Raw genomic sequence first — 19,749 nt, 5'->3', positions numbered from 1 at the left:
CATCTTCCCATCCCCTCTGGACAACATAAATAGTACTGTTGGTGATGGGGTTCCTTTCTGTCATCTCCTCTAAAATCCCAGATCATACACTAGGAAGTCCAGTCTTCTCTCATTTGCTTCCTCTTTGCTCTGGACTTGGTCTCTGGAATTCCCTTGCAGCCCTCTGTTCAAACTTTGCTAACAACCAGGACCAGGTTTTCATCTGACCAAGCCAGATGCCTCCACACACAACTACTGAGAACATGCTCTTCTCTGTTAACCTTGAGAATTAACCTTCAGAGCGGATCCCTTGTTCACCGGTGTGGGTCTGTGTTGAACTTCAGCATAACCACATGCCTTCTCAATTGGTCTTTCCCAGAGAAGAGGAACCACCTCTTCTGCCCTGCATTTTCTAGACTCCATATGATTGATCTTGTACCTCAGTTCAGTGTTCACTGAGCATGCTGGGTTTTAAGGACATGGCATGTGTCATTTTGTCTCTACCTTCCTCAAAACATCAAACAATAACTTCAGGCAGCCTCCTACATAAGGCAATAAGGTAAATGTCTCTTTACTTCTAGTCTATTTTTGCTTCGTGACATAGGAAGTAAAAAAAAAAAAAGTTATTCCCTCTTTATGTACCATCCTATTATGTTGAAAGTAGGCAAGCTTTGGAGGAAATAACTAAAATGCAATATACTTGGTTAGAAACTGATTCTGTAAATTGATCATATGGCAGTAAGCACAATAAAATGGGTAATTTTCCCATTAGTAGAAGGAGAATCACTACAGAAATATCAAAGGGCAAACAAAGCCACAGGATTAACAGCCATAAACTCTTTTGAATTTATCAGAGCATGAATTTTTGCAGGGAGCTGGGACAGGATCACTGATTTAATAGATTACCTTATAAAAACTACAAAAACAGACTTCTATCATGCTGGGTTGTTTACAAGCTCGTGTTTATGGGCTAAAAGTAGAATAAAGAGGTGAGAATATGAAAATGAATTCATCATATTGTTTCTGTGCTATTGCATATGATTTCCCCAACAGCTGTCTCAACACAAGACATGCATTTTCAATAGCATTGTCTGCTAGGGAAGGAGCATTTGGCATGATGGTGGATTTATCTTGGGCCCAGTTCCTGGTGGCCCAGTAAATAGAGGCTTCCTGTCCTACCTGGTATAATTCCAGGGACAGTAGGATGATCCTACCTCTTCTGACACCCAAGCCTGCAATACCAATGGCTTTTCTCTTTGGAGTTAATCTCTTTATGTGACCAGTTTGAAAACATCCCTTAAAAACCATTAATTCCTTGGTCTCTCTCTTACTTAGTTTATTAAGGGATTTTTGTTTCTAATACTTGGGCTTATAGGCTTTATGTGTGTGGTTGTAAAATGAAAAGGACAGAAAATTGAATAAATAAATTGCAATTTTATCTTAAAATGAAGTTACTTTGGACATTGATTCTTAAAAGTAACATTTGAACTGTCAGCCCTAATCATTTGGGATATGTTTGATGAATTTGATCTCATGAAACTGCTGGATACAATATGAAATTAGAGATGCCTTCCAGCACAAAGAAAATATTGGCCTCACAATAAGACAGGATTGATGAGTGGGATTCTTTGTTGGCTATTTAATACCTTCTTGGCCTTGGGCAAGACACTTCACTCTAAATGAAACTCTGAACTTTACGTGAAATCGAAGTTGAGTAAAAAAAGGAAGGGGGGGTGGATTAGATTTTGAGTCATGTAAAATGACAGCTTATTCCCATGTGACTGGCACCAAGAGGCCTGACTTTGACACTCAGTTGAAACATCTGCAGAAAATATGAGGAAAACACACCCACATACCACTCAAAAGAGGACCTTTCACATGTGGCTGTAGGAGTTGTTAACCAAAGAGTCAAGGCAAGTCATAGGCCAAAAGTTCATCAAAAACATGCAATCACACATCTAACTGAGCCATGGTCTCATAACAATCCATGATTTGTTTCAGTGTTAAGTAATCTCCATAAATAACAAAAAATAATAACTTATTTTTTCTGGCACGTGAGAATTACAAAGCATTCATTCTTCATCTCTTGGGAATAAGGTTAGGGATTACTCTTTCTATTTTGCAGATGGAGAGACTGAGGCATCATGAAGCTTAGTTCTTTTTCAAAGTCATGCAGGAGAAGCCAAGCTTGTATGTAAATGTTCTGGCTAATCATACTAATTTTTGGAATTAAATTAAACACTGTCATAGGATGTTGTCTTTTTGAAAATTATTTCCTAGAGGTAACTTCTAATGATTCTTTTAGAGGAGGTCAAAACTGATTTAACTAATCTAAGTACCATTAAGGTCAGTTTAAAAATAAACCAGACTTGCCCTCTCAATTTGTCAGTTCCACTGTTGGACTGAATGGGGCTGAGGCTTTAATGTCCATCTGGAAGATATCTACTTTACAACATTGCTGTGTATCACTATATGGGTCAGAGAACCAGACTCATCATCTAAATAAATATTGTTGTTAAATTATTTCCCATTGTGAAGGTTTGAGCCTCATTAGATTTAGAGTAGAAAGAACACCATTAGCTCAGTGCTCACAGCTAACTTCTGTTTTCCATTTCAGATTTGGTGTGATAAATTTAGCGAACGACACTGAAAACAGCTCTTACTTGCTTAAAAGTTGTAATTGAATTACACGATAGCATTGAAATATTACAACTAGATACAAACTTTATCTATTATAAGTTCATTTTCATTTTAAAGCTTCTGGTTTGAAGGACCTGATGGGAACAACTTGGGAAATGGAAGGAATGAAATCATTAAGTTTGTCAATGACAGCAATCTTTTTCATTCTGTTTTTGTTTGTGCTTTTTAAGAATGTTGCAGAGGCTTGAAGAGTTTGAGAAAATTCCAAATGAATACATGAAGTCGGCTTTAAAAGGGTAGCCTGTGCCACTTGTAATATTTATGCTATAACCAGGCACTAAATTTAATATGCTGGAGGTCTGCTGATTGCACAAGCAATGGCCACTTGCATTTGCAATTAACCACTCACACCCTTGTTTTTCCTTGCAACCCAAGAGGTTGATTATGTGATTGTAGGTATAATAATTAGCACACATGAAAAGAAAAACCCAGCAGAAGTCTCCTAAGAGTGTTCTTTCTTTGAAAGCTTCAAATATGAACTAATTAGGTTAGCAGGCATAGGAGATGGTTCCTAACATTTACTCCATCAAAACTGTTTACCTGTAGTAGTGTTCTTATTGTATAGCAGAAATTGGTTCTTTAACAGTCCTATGTGAGGATAGCTCCCTATTCCAAAAGAGGGGGAGAAGTGACATATATGGCAGAGTGAGTCTCCCTACTCTCAGATACATTCTTCCCACTATAGCCTGACACTGGAATTTCTAAAGCACCCACACAAAAAAGAATATAGAGAAACCTACCATCTTTCAGAGTGTAATTTTTTCCTTCTGTTTTTCCTTCTTTCCATCCTTCCTTCCTTCCCTGTTTCCTTCCTCCTTCCTCCCTTCCTTCCTCCTTCCTCCCTTCCTTCTTCCTTCCTCCCTTCCTTCCTCCTCCCTTCCTCCCTTCCTCCTTCCTCCCTTCCTTCCTTCCTCCTTCCTTCCTTCCTTCCTCCTTCCTCCCTTCCTTCCTCCTTCCTCCCTTCCTTCCTCCTTCCTTCCTCCCTTCCTTCCTCCTTCCTCCCTCCCTTCCTCCTTCCTTCCTCCCTTCCTTCCTCCTTCCTTCCTCCCTTCCTCCTTCCTCCCTTCCTTCCTCCTTCCTTCCTTCCTTCCTTCCTCCTTCCTTCCTTCCTTCCTCCTTCCTTCCTTCCTTCCTCCTTCCTTCCTCCCTTCTCCCATCTTTCCAATTGCACTCTGCTTCTGGAAGTACGACAGATTCAAATGAAAAAACTTGAAAATTCATTTAGTACAATCACTTAGAAAAGTTGGGTAAAATATTTTAAAATGTTAAAAATATATAGTTGAGCTCACAAGAAAAAAGGGAAATATTTTTGTAGCTGCCAGCAGTAATAGATTTTATGTGCATGAGCCAATTTAGATGCTTGACCTTGGTATATAGGCTGAAAGTCATCAAATTACAAGTAGAATTTGACAAATAATTCAGTACACATGATTTTAATACATTTTCAAAAAATTAAGGACTGACATGTTTAGCTAGTATTTAGGAAAAATAAAGAAATTTTAAACGATGAAATTAATAAGCTTGATATAATGGGCAATACACATGGAACTTGGTATTTTGTGTTTAAGAATGTACATTCTTCAGAAACACATATAAAACTTTTGTGAAAATTGATCACATACCAAATCACAAATATAAAAAAAATCATTTCATAGATGATTTGCTCTGATCACATGAAACAAAAATAGTATTAAAGAGAGAGATAGAAAATCAATCCTCTTTCCTATGTAGTTGAAAATAAAAGAAAAACAGCACACTTCTAAATAATTTGTGAATGAAAAATAAAACTATAATTCAGAAAATGTGAAAATCAAATTGGTAGTCAAAGTTCTAGGCCCAACCGCCTTAGGCCTAGATGGTGTTCAGGTAATTTTTTACCAAAATGTCAAGAGAAGCAGTAACTGCACAAGTCCTTTCAGAAAATAGAGAAAGAGGGAAAACCTCCCGACTTACTTAAGAAGCCATTTTACCTTATTTACAAAATCAGTAAAGAACAATACAAGAAAAAAATGTTAGACCTATCTTATTGAGACTATAGATACAAAAATAATAAATAAAATCTGGGGAATTAAGTTTAGCAATGTATGTAAAAAATGAACCATCACAATAAAGATTTTATTCAATGACTACAAGGAGGTTTTGATTTCAACAAGGTCTATCATTAGAGCACACAATAACAATATAATACATAATACACAGTAACACTTGAAAGAAGAAAAGCTTTGTGATCATTCCAGTATATGAATTTAAAAGAGCATCTGATAAAATTTTACTAGAATTTATTAGAAAATGCTCTTAGTAAATTATGAGTAAGAGTGAAACTTCTTAACTTGGATAAAGACACCTATCAAATATCTATAACAAATACAATTGTTAATGGTCGATTGGTACTAGTACCCTATCAAAGTCAAGAAAAGCATGTTCACTCTCATTATTTCTAATCTACATTGACTGATAGGTTCTAAGCAGTGTGGTAAGTAAAATAGATAAATATTGAAAAGGAAGAAGCAGAGTTATTGTTCTCCACTTTTAATATCATTTGTATAAGATATCAAGAACATTCCACAAGTGAATAGAACTGATGAAAGGGTTCAATGAGGTTGCTGGATACATGATCAATATACAAAAAAATAATGGTATTCTGTGTACCAGCAACAAACACATAGAAAATGTAAGTTAAAAAGAAGGCACCACTAAAACCAGCAACAAAATATGTGCCTATGAATAAATCTAAGACAAAATGGAGAAAATTAGAAATCTGAAGTTTTATATTTGAAAAACATAAAAGAATACTTGAATAAACGGAAAAATATATAACATTTTTTTAGAGATAGTATCAATACTATAAACACAGCAATTCTCTTTCACCTTAATCTATAATAACAATGATACCCCAACCTAATTCATGATAAAACTTCACAAACTTATAAACCTTTCTTTGGAAGAGCAAAGAGCCAAAATAACCATGAGAACCTTAAGAAGAAGGGAAGGAAAGAATTTGACGTAACTGACACAAAGCTTACATTGAAGCTTAGAAATATAAACAATGTGACACTGACACAGAAATAGACAAACAGATTAAGAACAGAAGAAGAGTACCCAGTAACAGATTTACTCGTACATGAGATAAGTTATATGACACAGGTGGCACAAATATCAGTGGAGAAAGGATAGGCTACTCTCAAAACAAAACAAAACAAAAAAAAGGCCATCCATATTGAAAAAATAAAGTTAGGTCCATTTCTAACATAGAGAAGTAAATTCTAGATGGATTAAACTCCAAAATGTGAGAAGAGAAACTATTAAACATTTAGAAGGTATTACAGAAAGTATTTTTATAATATTGTGATATGGAAGGCTTTCTTAACTTCCAAAAAACATAACTCCATTAAAAATCAGATTACATTTTAACTAATAGTTCTAACAAATTACATCATAAACAAGAAAAAGACACTGATTTAATAGTGATGGCAAATACCTAGCTGTTATTTAATTTTCTGTAAATGTTTAAAAAGACTCAATTAAAAATTAAAAAACAATAAAGACTAAAAATATTTCAGAGAATGTAGAATAAAGAACAGGGCATTGAACTGAAGGTTATAAACTTGTTTTTCAACCTATTCCCTCCCCTCCACCCAGCAGCAGTATTATTTACACTACGTATAAGGACTTGCCTCTAGCTTCTTTCTAGTTCAGTTCGGGACAAAATGTACAACAATGCTGAGCATATTTGGGGCTGACTATAGACAGAATTATGACTAAGAAATACCTTTACTCCAAGCCCCTGGAGGGACTTTTTTCCTCCTGGCATACCATAAAGTATTTATTGGGTCTGTAACAAAATACCTCTTATAGGGTAGACATATACCACTTCCATAAGATGGCACTCAGTCACAGCGTGCCAATTGACTTATGTATGTTGAAAGTGCCCATATGGTGGTAATCTAGTTTGTGAATTTATACAAGCAATTCCCAGGGCAGTTTGGTTGCGGCTTTCTTGCTGTGGCCCTCCCACTTAGCCTCACCCTATTTTGCAATTACCCAAAGCTGCCAGTCCACATATTCCTACGGATGGTAAGTGGATGAGGACCTCATTCTATCAATTCATTTTTATTATCTGAGGTCTTTTTTCTAGAATACTGGCTTTCCTTGGTGGGAGGGGGGTTAGATTAGATTAAATTTGCATACTACTTGGTCACTAGATTCCTGATGCCACAGGAAAGCTGAGTTTATTGTAACATGTGAAGAATATTAAAGCAAGCCTGATTTGAGCTGCCCTCTTGCCATGTGAGTACCCACTGAGGCAAGGGAATGGGACTGTAAGTTTACTGTTCTGTCATGGGGAAATGACCCCAAGTACAAAGTCAAGTCTAACACCAAATTTAGTTCAGGATGTAATTGGATAAATACTGACTTGAGAAATAAAATGAAACCATATGCCATTATATGTAAAAAAGAGTAAAAAAGTGTTTTTACTTAAGCTATGTAGCTCACAGTGGGTTTTCAGTCAAAGCTGGACATACTCACTAGCTGTTTGAAGTCTATTTTGATAGTTTAATTTGGGGGGCTTTTTGAAAGTACAAATGTTAAAAGGTCTTTCAACTTAAAATACTGATTCCTGAAATTCTAAATTCACTCATTAGCTCAAGGATTTGATCACAAATAAATGCAATGATTCACCAACCCCACCAGGTACTATGTGGTGGACATTACCAGTGCTCTGCCCTCACCTCCTTTCTATGCTTCCTTCCTCTGGCTGTGGTCTTCATTTCCAGTGACCTGAACCAGAATCTTTGGGAGTCATGTTGTCCCCCCTGGGTGTCCAGAGAGCTAGAAGTGCCTGAACTTTGAGGTCCTACTCCTGTCCTTCTCCTTGGTGGCCCTCTGCCAATCACAGCCAGGGGTGGGACTTTGAAAGGCCAACTCCCAACTTCAAATAGGATGATGGTGATTCTAAAGAGTAACCTCATCTCCAAAATTTGTCCATGCAACCAGACTTCTTCCTTGTACCTGTCCTGCTTTCCCTACAATTTTAGTGGTTTTCCCGGGAGTACTTCCTTAATAGGACAGTTGCTGTGACATCTTTATCTCAGCATCTGCTTCTGGGGAACCCATCAGAATAGGTGGACGATTTATTGAACCTTTCAAAGATGGGAAAGAGAACCAAGGGGCCCTGAGCACTTGAGCTGCTAACACTGAATCCATAAGGGGAGGAGGGAGTGGGGTGGAAAAGAGAGAACTAGATCCTTAGTAGAGGGTCTGGGTGTTCAAAGAAAGGACTGAGCCATGTCACAGGTTTGCCTCTAGACAATCTTTAAGTGGTTGGATGATTTCCTCAGTTTTTTCATTTATTTTTCTTGTGAAGACAGCCATGGTATTCCTTGCTTGAAACTATGTCCTTCCATTCCTCTGCCCTACCTCAGAAAGATCTTCATATGTGAGTTTAAATAAATACACGTTTGCTATTTCCTCCAGAGACAGACTTTACAATCCCTGGCTCAGTAGGCTACTTGGAAACATGTCTCAGAAGTCATCTGGTTTTGGGAAACATCCATGTTTTATATGCATGTAAACTCTCTCCCAGTTAAGAATCTAGTCATCCAAGGAACACATTATGGGCTTTGGCCCACTTGAAGAATTCTGTCTTTGTTTATAGATACATATATAGTAAAAGTTAAAAGCATGACTGGAAATGATAAACACCAAGTCATTTTGGTTACTTCTTGGGAAGGAGGGGGAGAAATGTGACTGGAGAAGGGCTTATAAGGGCTTATAAGGATTCACATATATATGTATCTCGGATGCATATATATATATATATATATATATATTTCTATTTTCTGTGAGGTTAAAAATATGATTTATTCTTCAGTTGTGGTTTCCTAAACATTTGTGCTTTTTGTTGAATTTTTGTTGATATATGTACACTAAAGTACTTACTTAAGGGAATGATGACTATCAAAATGACCAAATTGTACCAAAGAACTTAAAACACTTTCAAAACTATTTTCTGCTATGTATTTTCTAAAATTTCACCTAGAATCCTAAAGATAATATAACTATGTTGATGTTAATGGTATGCGCACTACACAATGTAAAATAGAAAAATACTGCACAAAAACATTTTATTTTCTCTGGGACCTTTTTTAAAATTTCTTTTTCTTTTTTTAAACCATATCGCATTTAGTAATATTGTTTTCCTAAATTTCACATAGTAGTTCTTGTAGAAAGCAGTGCCTTTTGTTCTTTTGGTGTTAATGACCCTCAGAACCCATTCACATTACAATCTCTTATCTTATTCATGTAGTCACCACATATAAATGTTTTTGCTTTGTTTGTCTTAACTAAACTGTCAGTTTTTTTTTTTTTAAAGAATCTTTAGCAGAACATATATATTCAATTTAAGCTGGCTATACCATTTCCTTAAAAAGCGTAGTCAGCATCTGCCCAGGAGGTAAGAGCTCTTCCCCACATTCTGAACACACGGTCTTGAGAGCAACACTGTTCAATAGAAATTTCTGCATTGATGGAAGTGTTCTATATCTTTGCCATCTGGTATGGTAGCCACTAGCCTCAGGTGACTATAAACTTAAATTAATTAAAATTTAAAAAGATTAAGAAGTTCAGCACGCACTTCTATTGTGCTAGCCACATTTCAAGTGTTCAAGAGATGTTTTGGGCAGCACAGCTCTAGAATGGAACCTCAAAGGACATATTTCACAGAACTGCAGATGGGAAAATGGAGGCCCAGGGTATTATTTTTTCTTGTTTTGTTTTGTTGTTGTTGTTATTTTAAGGATGGGGGAATTACACGGTGAAATTCATAGCTTGAGAGGAGATCAACATTTAGTTTTCTGGTTCCCAGGTAACTGGGAATAAAATTGTTTTATTTCACTAAACATTTGTTCACCTAAAAAAAATTGGATTCTCTTTTGGGGTTACTATGGTTAGAAAGATAATTTTATAAAATGTACCCTGGTGATTTTGCCTCGAGAAGATCTCTGCTTGAAGGAACATCTCTATTGGCATCTCAACTCTTAACGTTTAACATATTCCAACTAAATTCCTTATTTATTCTGTGAACCCACTTCCTTTAGAGTCTTTCTATCTGAGTGAATGGAAACTTAATTAAGTCAAATGTCTCACCTCCCTACTTTCTCTTACATCCCACATTCCAATCTTTGGGATATACTCTTGGGTCTACCTTCCAGGTATCTTGTCATTAGTGCACTGTGATCCCTGTGGTCCATGTGACCATCAGCTCTATTCTGCATTATTGGAAAGCCTCGTACATGGTCTCCCTATTTCCATCTAAATTCTCTCTCTCTCTCTTTTTCATTTCCATATAAATTTTTAAGCAGGTGGCATGATTGGCTCTTATCATTTCTTAATTTTGTTTAAGTAGTTTAGAATTGTTGAAATTTAGAGTCCTGAACTTTAACCTTTTTTTAGTGATTATTTCTCTTTGGGGATTATTTTATGGCTACTTCACCTAAGGCTTTGTGACTTTTATATCTTTTGGTAAGGAGAACGTATTCTCTTATTAGATATTATCTTTCTTTATGGAGAACCCATAGAAAATCAGGCACTGAGCTATAAATTTTTAAAATAACATTTAATGATCATGTTAATCTGAGAAGATAGGCATTATATCCCCATTTTACTGAGAAATCTCTAAGGAACAGTTCCCAGCAAAATTCAGAAATTTGCTTAATAATCTTGGGCTTAAGGTTTTTTTTTTTTTTTTTTTTTTTTTTTTTTTTTACCAAATATGGACAGAAAGTTGTATTTCACCAAGAGATTCTAAACCAAAACTTTGGGATTATGTGTACAATGTTTATTCAATGTGCAAAGCTAATTTAGAGAAGAATAAGGCTGACTTTATCCTCAAAAAACTTAAGTTCCAGTGGCAGAGATAAAAATATACACAACTTACTTTAACATACTGCATAAAGATCTAATGTGTGTGTTTAGGTCATGTCAGAAGACTACGCAGCCATTAATGTCCATATTATGGAAAAATAATTAGAGAAATGATTCTAAATCAGAGTTCATTTACAGTCACATTGTGAAAGAGAATCATTTGCCAGTTTAACTAAAATGTTATGATTTGATAACAGGTGTTGAAATAGAAAACTGTTAATAGGATCTGGGTCCCTGCCATAAAATGTAGAGGTTATGGAAATTTAAACACAGTTTACATTTTCTCTATGGCACTAAAACATTTTTGAAGGCAAGAAAATCCTTTCCCTTAAAACAACAAGTCATTTGCCTAAAGAAATGATATGTGAACAGAATTCTTATTCTAAACTGTTCTTTCCTGTGTAGATGAGCGTGGACATTCATATTTTAAGTGGTGACATGTGTATCTCTGACCTACTAGTTTATATCTCCTCTTGTTTCTTTGCTCTTTCTGTTTTAATATAAGCCCCTCCCATTAATCCATGTTTCTTTTTTTTTTTTGTACCCTCTTGCCTGACTTCTTTTTAACATACTACCTAAAGTTAAGTGTAGATATCTATATTCTTAATATTTTTTAACAGAAGCTAATACTTCTAGTTATACTGGTCTATTTCTCACGTTCTTTTCATGGGCACATTTCAGATAGTCACACGCTTTTTCTCATTCCCTCATCTCAACCTGAATTTCTCGTTTTTGCTGAATCCCAGGTCTTTCCTGAGACTAATGTGCAGTAAACTTCCCTTTGGGATTTGTTGATCCATTCCCACCAAGCCCACTGATAAATGCTGGCTTAAAACTTATTTTCTGCTTAAAGAGAATGAATTTAATTAGTTATTTCCAAAGTGGGAGCTGATATCAATACATGTATTGTTTCATGTTATGAAGATGGCTCATAATAAGTTCTGTGCCTTTGGAGGCCATTCACAGAAATTGTCAGTGTTTTCACTAATTTTATGATTTGTCTCTTTTTGTACCAAGAGGCTCACTGGATATGCATATAAAAGGAATTTGAAAAAAGAAATAAACTGCAAATATCCAAGAAAGTTATCCAGTAGAAAAATAATTATTTTTTTGGTGAATGATATACAAATTTAAATTCAGGTTTCTTATAAATTGCAATGATTTCATAGCAAATTAAAAACTGGATTTAATAGATACGCAATATTTGGTAATGTGTAAAGAGATGATATTGACTTCCAACACAATATATCCTGTTGAAAGTGATAATTGATTTGGGCTTTTTAGCCTTCTGATCACAGATGAAAGAAAGCACTAGATAGTGACAATAACGTTCATTAAACTCAATTACTCCCCTCCATTTCCTAGCTTCTGCTGTCATTGGTATGAGATATAGGATCAGTTCTAGCCAATGTCCTGTGAGTGAAAGTGATCCTTGTTACTGCAAATTTGAGGGACTAAGGGTGAGTTCTCTGTGCTCTCTCCCCTGATGTGACAACCTTGAACATCATGTGTTGATATGGTGACATTATAAGATGATGAGTGTCACCAAACCAGGGCCCTTGGTAAATGTGGAACAAAGCGTCCCTATGCTAAGTGGGTAGTATGAGCAATTATCTTAGTTTGGGCTGTTATTACAAATACCAAGACTGGGTGGCTTTAACAACAATGAAAAATTATTCCTCACAGCGCCAAAGCCTGGAAATTCAAGGTCAAGGTAAGGGTAGATCTGGTGTCTGGTGAGTGTTTTCTTCCCAGTTTGTGGATGGCTGTTTTCTTACTGCATCCCCACTTGGCTGTGAGACATCATCTTTCTTGTGTCTCTTCTTATGAGGGCAATAATCCTATTGATAGGAACTCTACCTTCTTGACCTAATTACCTCCTCAGCACCACTTGTCACGCTGGGGGATTAGGGTCTCAACATATAGATTTTGGGGAAACACAGACATTCATATCAGCAATATAGAAACCTTTACAGCAGGGAGTCACTGAGATTTGGGGTGAATTTGTTACCCAGCATTACCTTGCTTAATATAAGTACCTTCTGCAAAGAAATAAAACTTGTTGCCTGACTTTTTTTTCCTTAAGATTTTATTTATTTTTGGAGGGAGAGAGAGCATGAGCACATGAGAGGGGCAGAGGGAGGAGGAGAGGCAAACTCCTCACTGAGCAGGGACCCCGACATGAAGCTGAATCCCAGGACCCCGTGATCATGACCTGAGATGAAGGCAGATGCTTAACTGACTGAGCCCCTCAGGCATCCTGATGCCTGACTTCTTTTAAAATACTACATAAAGTTAAGTGTAGATATCTTTCATTGAATCAGAGTACATGTCCTTTGCATGGAAAAGGAAGAGGACCATGATATCTAAACTTGTAGAAATGTCATTGCCAAAGGATCTGGTCTCATCTTCATAGCTTATAATGGTAATGAAATTAATAAGGAAAAGCCAAAAAAGGGAAAGCTATGAATATAATGTATTTTCCATTTGATTTTCCTTCCTTTCTAAATATACTACACAGATGTAAAGGCACCTGGATGTGCTAGAACTCAAAATTGTGACCATCTAATGTGGAAATTCAACATATTAACATGTAAAAATGCAATGGGATCCATTTCCCTGCAGCTGTTTCTGATACACAGTTTATTGTCTATCTCAATTAGAAACTCATCTTTCGCAATACCATTTCCTTCCCTGTGGTTGATTTGATCAAACATCCTATTGTTTAAGCCAAAAACATAGCTTTACCAAATCAGCCATAGTATTGTTCAAAACTCATCATTCATTACATTATTCTTCATCAATGCTTATGATACTAAGATCTACAAAGAGGAACTGAATCTTAAATGAAGCTTTTCAAATCCACTTGACTAGTATTCTGTAAACAGAGGTTTCTTCCTTTTAATTTTTTTTTAAAGGAAAGCAAAATGATTCCGTCTTGTATGGATCATGACAATACCAAACAGATGCAAATAAATATTAAAGTCATATATTTTAGTGTTGGATCACAGCCCAAATTCTTTACCCTAGAAAATTACATAAATGCTCTAGTGCGCATGTGGTTTATATTTAAGGTGTAATGAGCTGTTCAAATAGAGAAGGGCAGGCAACCATATTAAAAATAAACATCAAATTTTAACAAAGACACATCCACTTAGTTTGCAAATAGCCCTAATGGTTTCAGTTTATTGTAGCTACTCCAACATTCATCTTTGGTTGAAACCCAATTTCCAATTTCAGAGTCTTCCATTGAATCTGGAAAGGTGGCTGTTTATAATTCTTTTACGGAATAATTGTTCAATTGTGATCACATTGTCAGAGTGATGAGACGGTAGAAATAAGAGTAAAAAAAGGTAGCACGTGGTACATGAATAGTTAAAACTGTCTCAGTGGATCAAAAGTCAGTCTCAATCTACTTGTGATATGCATTATCATAGCACCTCCTTACTAACTAATATTATTAACCTTCTATGGTTTTGGATATCAACATGTTACACAATATTATTTATAAACCCTGAGGAGAAACAATAGGTAAACTCAGCTCTGACTACATTAGGTTTAAAATAACTGCAAGACATTTCAAATACTTATAACACACATACACAAATCCCTCTCCTTTTAGCATTTGCCATCTTCTCTGCTTATAATGACAAATCTACCCTGTTTTTGTTTCATTAAGTGTGTCTTTATAACTTGGGAAATGATTCAATTCTCAGCCCAAATAAATGGTAGGGTATTGTCTCTGCAAAAGATTTGAAGTGTGATCTATGGTTCCAATAAATCCCTATGTTCCACTCTGTAGTTTATAAACGTTGACCCTCCTTGGGGTTTTCTAAGTTTCAACCAATAAAATGCCAACCTGTCTTGAAATAAAACAGTTAATCTCAGACTTTACATTGCTGAGGGTCCGTCATAGACAACTTCATCTCTGTTTTTGCTTGCGAGGGAATGGGGGAACAATTGTGTCATTTACTTGGACTGACTGATGAATAAGCAGGCAAAGATGATTTTGAGTGGCAGGTTTCCAAGTTTTCAAGAATACTATGATGAACCTAAGTGAAAAACTAGCTCCAACTAGTTTCAACTAGAAAAACTCTCTCTAGGTCATCTAGCACCAGTCAGTGCATTTAATTAGATACCAAATTAGTTGCCGACCTCTATATTTTTATGTTGGTATGGTCGTTAAGGTAAGCCTGGATTTTCTATAATATCAAAATGATTTCAAATCTCTAATTAGGTTCTTATATTTCTTGTAGATTTTTCTTTCTAAAAACCAGATGCTACTTTTACCTACTTTTTGAGTGAGACTTTCCCCAACTATCTTGAACTTCTTTGGTTTCTAAAACCTACAATAAAAAAAAAAAAAAAAAAAAAAAAAAAAAACCTCATAGAAAAAGATTTAAATTAAAAACATGGAATAAAGATTAGTCATTCACCTAAGATGAATTTAACATCTGGAATTTGCTTGGACCTACTTTCTGTAGGCTAGGTCACGTAAGGGTTTTACAGAAAAATGGATTTGGTCATCCTGGGGTTACTTCATGGCATATCTGACTCTTCAGATGTCCTATAAGTAGTTGTACTGTCTTAAGCAGGAAATTCCATTATTCACCTTCCCCCAAAACCCATGACCTTTTGAGATATTTGCATTTTGCAAAGAGGTGGAAGCTTTGGGGCCACCAGACAGGAGGTTGGAGAAATACCTGAAAGAGGTCAGTTTAAAGTAGAGTCAGGAAAACAGAAAAATAAGAATCTCTAGAAGTTTTATGGTAATGTCGGAAAATCCATTTGTATCTGAGAGAATGGGAGAGAACTACCTGGTTATTACCTTGTTATTACTCTCTAATTTATTAAAACTATCTGACTGCTTGTGTCAAATTCCATATTTTAAAAGATTTTATTTATTTGAGACAGAGAGAGCGCACATGTGTGCACGCGCAAACACACGCACACACACGTGCACACATGTGCACATGTGTGAGCATGAGTGGGGGAGGGTTAGAGGGAGAGAGAGAAGCAGACTCCCCACTGAGAAGGGAGTGCGATGTGGGGCCCAATGCAAGAGCCCTGCAATCATGACCTGAGGCAAAGGCAGATACTTAACTAACTAAGCCTCCCAGGCACCCCTCAAATTTCCATTTTTTAAATTGCTAAAGTAATATGTGCACTGAAACAAATTTCAATAAGATCTAAGTGTATGGAGTTAAAATATACTGTTCTTTATTCTACTTTTCACTTTTAAGACTTATCTCTCATCCCCATTTTAGAAACTATCAAAATTAAAGAAAGTATATATTCTATAAACTTATCAGTGTTGATATCCTTAGAATGAGGTAGAAATGCAGACTCTCAGGCCACATCCTGGGTGTATTGAATCAGAATCTGTATTTTAGCAAGATGATTTACATGCCTATTAAAGTTAAGAAGCATTGTCCTATAACTACACACACACACACACACACACATTTATATTTATATTTAATAGCAAAAAATTAGAAACAGCAGAAATACCCCTTGGTAAGGAATGGATAAATAAATCATAATGCAATCATAATGTGGAACATGATATAGAATAATGTTTTTCTTTTAGTCTCACACATTTATCATCCAGATGATGCTTTGGGGTATTTGTTTTTATAACACAAAGGCCCAACAATGTTATCCTAAATGGGAGAATATCTACAGAGATGCTCTTTGTATCATTTAGGGAGAGAAGTGTCCAAAGTCAATTTTTTCAATCACCTTTTTTTTTTTTGCAATTGTATACATAATGACTGTATACATGGTAATTCACAGATTATATAATATATAATAATATGTTATGCAATGAGTTTAAAAAGTGCTATATTAGAGGAAATCCAGTACCTCTCTTGGGTTTATCACTTCTCCTCATCTTGGCCCACCTCCTTAGTTGGTCAAGTACTATGAGGTTTGCTTAGTTCAAAAGGAGTCAATCTGTTCCCAGATGCCTCCTTGCAAAGGAAGCAGGATGTATGATGAGTACTTTAGTGGAGCCCTTTTTTCCCATCCTTGCTTCAGTTGTTGCTATGCCATTGTTCAATAAGATAGCTCCTTGCTGTCTAACCTATCTTGTCTATAATTACAGAGCTCCCCCTATACTAGACTAAAAGTTGTCTGGGCCACAGGCATCTTAGCAGGGTATTTTTGCCCACTTACATGGGGATTCCCAGGATTCTCTTCAAGATTCAGCTCTTGTTCCTGGAGATCATTTACTATGCCTCAGTGACTGGTTAGGAAGAGCTTTTCATCTAAACACACAATGTTCCATGCCTGTGTATTTGTAGATCAAACGTCTACAAGAAAGAATAGCAAGAGAGATACTTCAACTCACTGGTCCCCAACACTGAATCACCAGGGGAGTTTTATATGATGTTGTCACCCAGGCCTGGCCTCCTGAGATCCAGATCTAATTGGGTTATGTGTTAGAACATCTCAAGGTAATTTCATTTAATGATTGCAATAACTGGAGAGAGACAGAGATGAAGAACTTAAAAGCCCCTGAGTGAAAACCAGGTCCCCTACTTAAAAGCCCCCTGCTATTGTACTATTCACTTTTTTTTTTTTTTTTTTTTTTTGGTGAGGCTGAAGTTCAAGCAGTAGAACTCAGCTGAGTTCTACCCCTCCACCAGTATGAGTATGGATATGATCCTCTTAATGTGTTTTTTGTGGAGTGGGGCTCTGAGTGACAAACATATCTTATGACCTGGAAGGGTGTGGATTCCCCATTCTGACCACAGTGTGAGACCTTTAGACACTCCTGTTGGGAAAGAGAAAAAAGACTGCAGTGTTTGATGTTTTTTTCTTAAAATGTAAAGTTAATGGAGCAGCCTGACTAATACAATGTATTTATTTTGATCTATAACATACTATTTGAAATGTTAGAATGAATTTTAAATTAGCTGCAGTAAACAGCAAAGAAATGTACCAAAATCATTCTAGGAAAGTTTTTTTTTTAATAACCAGAATAATTTTTCAATTTGATATGGAATTCAGAAACCAGTAGAAGGAGCTATTGTTGGATGGTTTATATATATGAATAGATGCTTTTGGGACAGGATCTGTGAGCACTGGAAGTGGATTACTAAGCCATTTACAATTCATTACTGAATTGTAGGTATTCATATCCCTTCCATTTTTATCACATCTTGAGGCCAAGAATCTTTTAAAAAGGTCATTTAGCTTTCAGAAAACTATGAATTATGGTGAAAGCATTGCTCTTTCTCTGACTTTAATGTGCTCATTTGGAGAAAAGTTACAGGAAAATACTTTTGCTTAAGCTCTGAATCTGACCCTTCTGCAATCTCTCACATAAAATAACTTGTCATTAATGACTTCTTATATTCTCTGTGCCGGTTGCTGATTACATAAATATTTTCTTAACTGAAACTGGCATGCAGATTAAAAGGATGTTTGTCATTTTTAGAATTATAATCAAATTGTAAAAACTCAGATATTGACTCATCAGAACAACTTAAGATAGCTTTGGAGTTCTTGAATCAATCAGAGTGGGGCAGGCAGGGGAATTTTTACCTGGTGAATGTCAAGTACAGAAGGTGGAGACATTCAATTTTCATTCCAATAGGAATGAAGTAAAAGTTGACCTGTTGTCTAATTGGTTGACTTCTGAGGGATACTCAAGATGAGGATCTGCTAATGATCAATATAATGTAATAATAATACAGCGAAAAACCTGCTTGAAAAACGTCAAGGATTTAAGCCTAACACTTCACTAACTAGGTGCTAACTATTTCCCATTTCGTTTCTTTTTTTAAAGATTTATTTATTTATCTTTTTAACAGACAGAGATTACAAGTAGGCAGAGAGGCAGGCAGGGAGAGAGAGAGAGAGAGAGAGAGAGAGAGGAGGAAGCAGGCCCCCCGCTGAGCAGAGAGCCTGATGCGGGGCTCGATCCCAGGACCCAGGGATCATGACCTGAGCCGAAGGCAGAGGCTTTAACCCACTGAGCCACCCAGGCGCCCCTCCCATTTCATTTCTACTCCTTAAGAAGTAAGAGAAGGGACTAGGATGTAACATGATAGAGATTTGAGGATGGATAGAGCTGAGGTACATTCAGCTTATTTCAACATCTTGGAACAACCTTGTTCTTAGTAGTCATTACACAATTATCTGGTTGTCTTTGTGTGTAATTCTAGAATTTGGTCATATGAAGATCATAATCATAATCAGATTAAAGGGAACATTAAGAAGGGGAGGTTGATAGCATAATAGTTTTTGGAAGCTGAGTCCAAGCCAGGATCTTCTGGTCAAATGATAGCTTAGCCAGGAGTTGTGATCTGTGTTCATCTTGGCTTATGACTATTACATTTCATAAAATGAGTATCTAGGAATGTTTTGCTTATAATGAACATTTACACTGGAATGTTTATTATGGAAAACTTTTTTTTTTTGCATCATAAATCAATAGTGAAACTGATTAATTCCCATTGATCTGTGGCTAAATGGAAAGTGGGCCAGAGGTGGAGATATGCACATAAAAGAATCTTGAAGCTTTCCATGTTCTGTGGGCTGGCGATTCACACAGAACTGTTTCTGCAGACTAGTTCTCTCCTTTTCCTGGGGCTCTTCTATCTCTGGAAGTGTGAGACACACTCAAGGAAAGCATAAACTTTTATGATTTGTAAAGATCTAAGTTCAATAAAGTCAATATACTCTACTGAAGAAGAACAGTAAATCTTAACTGAGTTTCTATTAATTATTAAAGAAAAATGATTAATAAACTCTCAGGTGTCAGGTTTGTGAATATTTTCAAATTACATTTATCTTTTTGGAACATCTTACGGTGAGTAAGAAAGAGTAGTTCCTTTAAATAATCTATTACTGACATGAATGCGAACTAAAAATCAGTAAAGGTAGGTAAATGCAGTGATAGTGTTCTTGTAGAATTTTGTTAAGAGTCAAGTAAGCTAGGAATCCCGGGCTTGCCCAGCTGGAAGAACATGAGACCCTTGATGTCAAGGCTGCGAGTTCAAGCCCCATGTTGGGTGTAGAGATTACTAAAATAAAAATAAATAAACTTAAAAAATAAGAGTCAAGCAAGGTAAATATTATATGTGGTCAGAGAATGAACAAAAGAAGCCATGAATAGCACAAATCCCATACCTCTCA

This window comes from Mustela lutreola, chromosome 3, assembly GCF_030435805.1.
Source record: "Mustela lutreola isolate mMusLut2 chromosome 3, mMusLut2.pri, whole genome shotgun sequence".
NCBI classification, from domain to species: Eukaryota; Metazoa; Chordata; class Mammalia; order Carnivora; family Mustelidae; genus Mustela; species Mustela lutreola.
The sequence above is the reverse complement of the archived record's forward strand: the minus strand, read 5'-3'. Positions refer to the sequence as shown.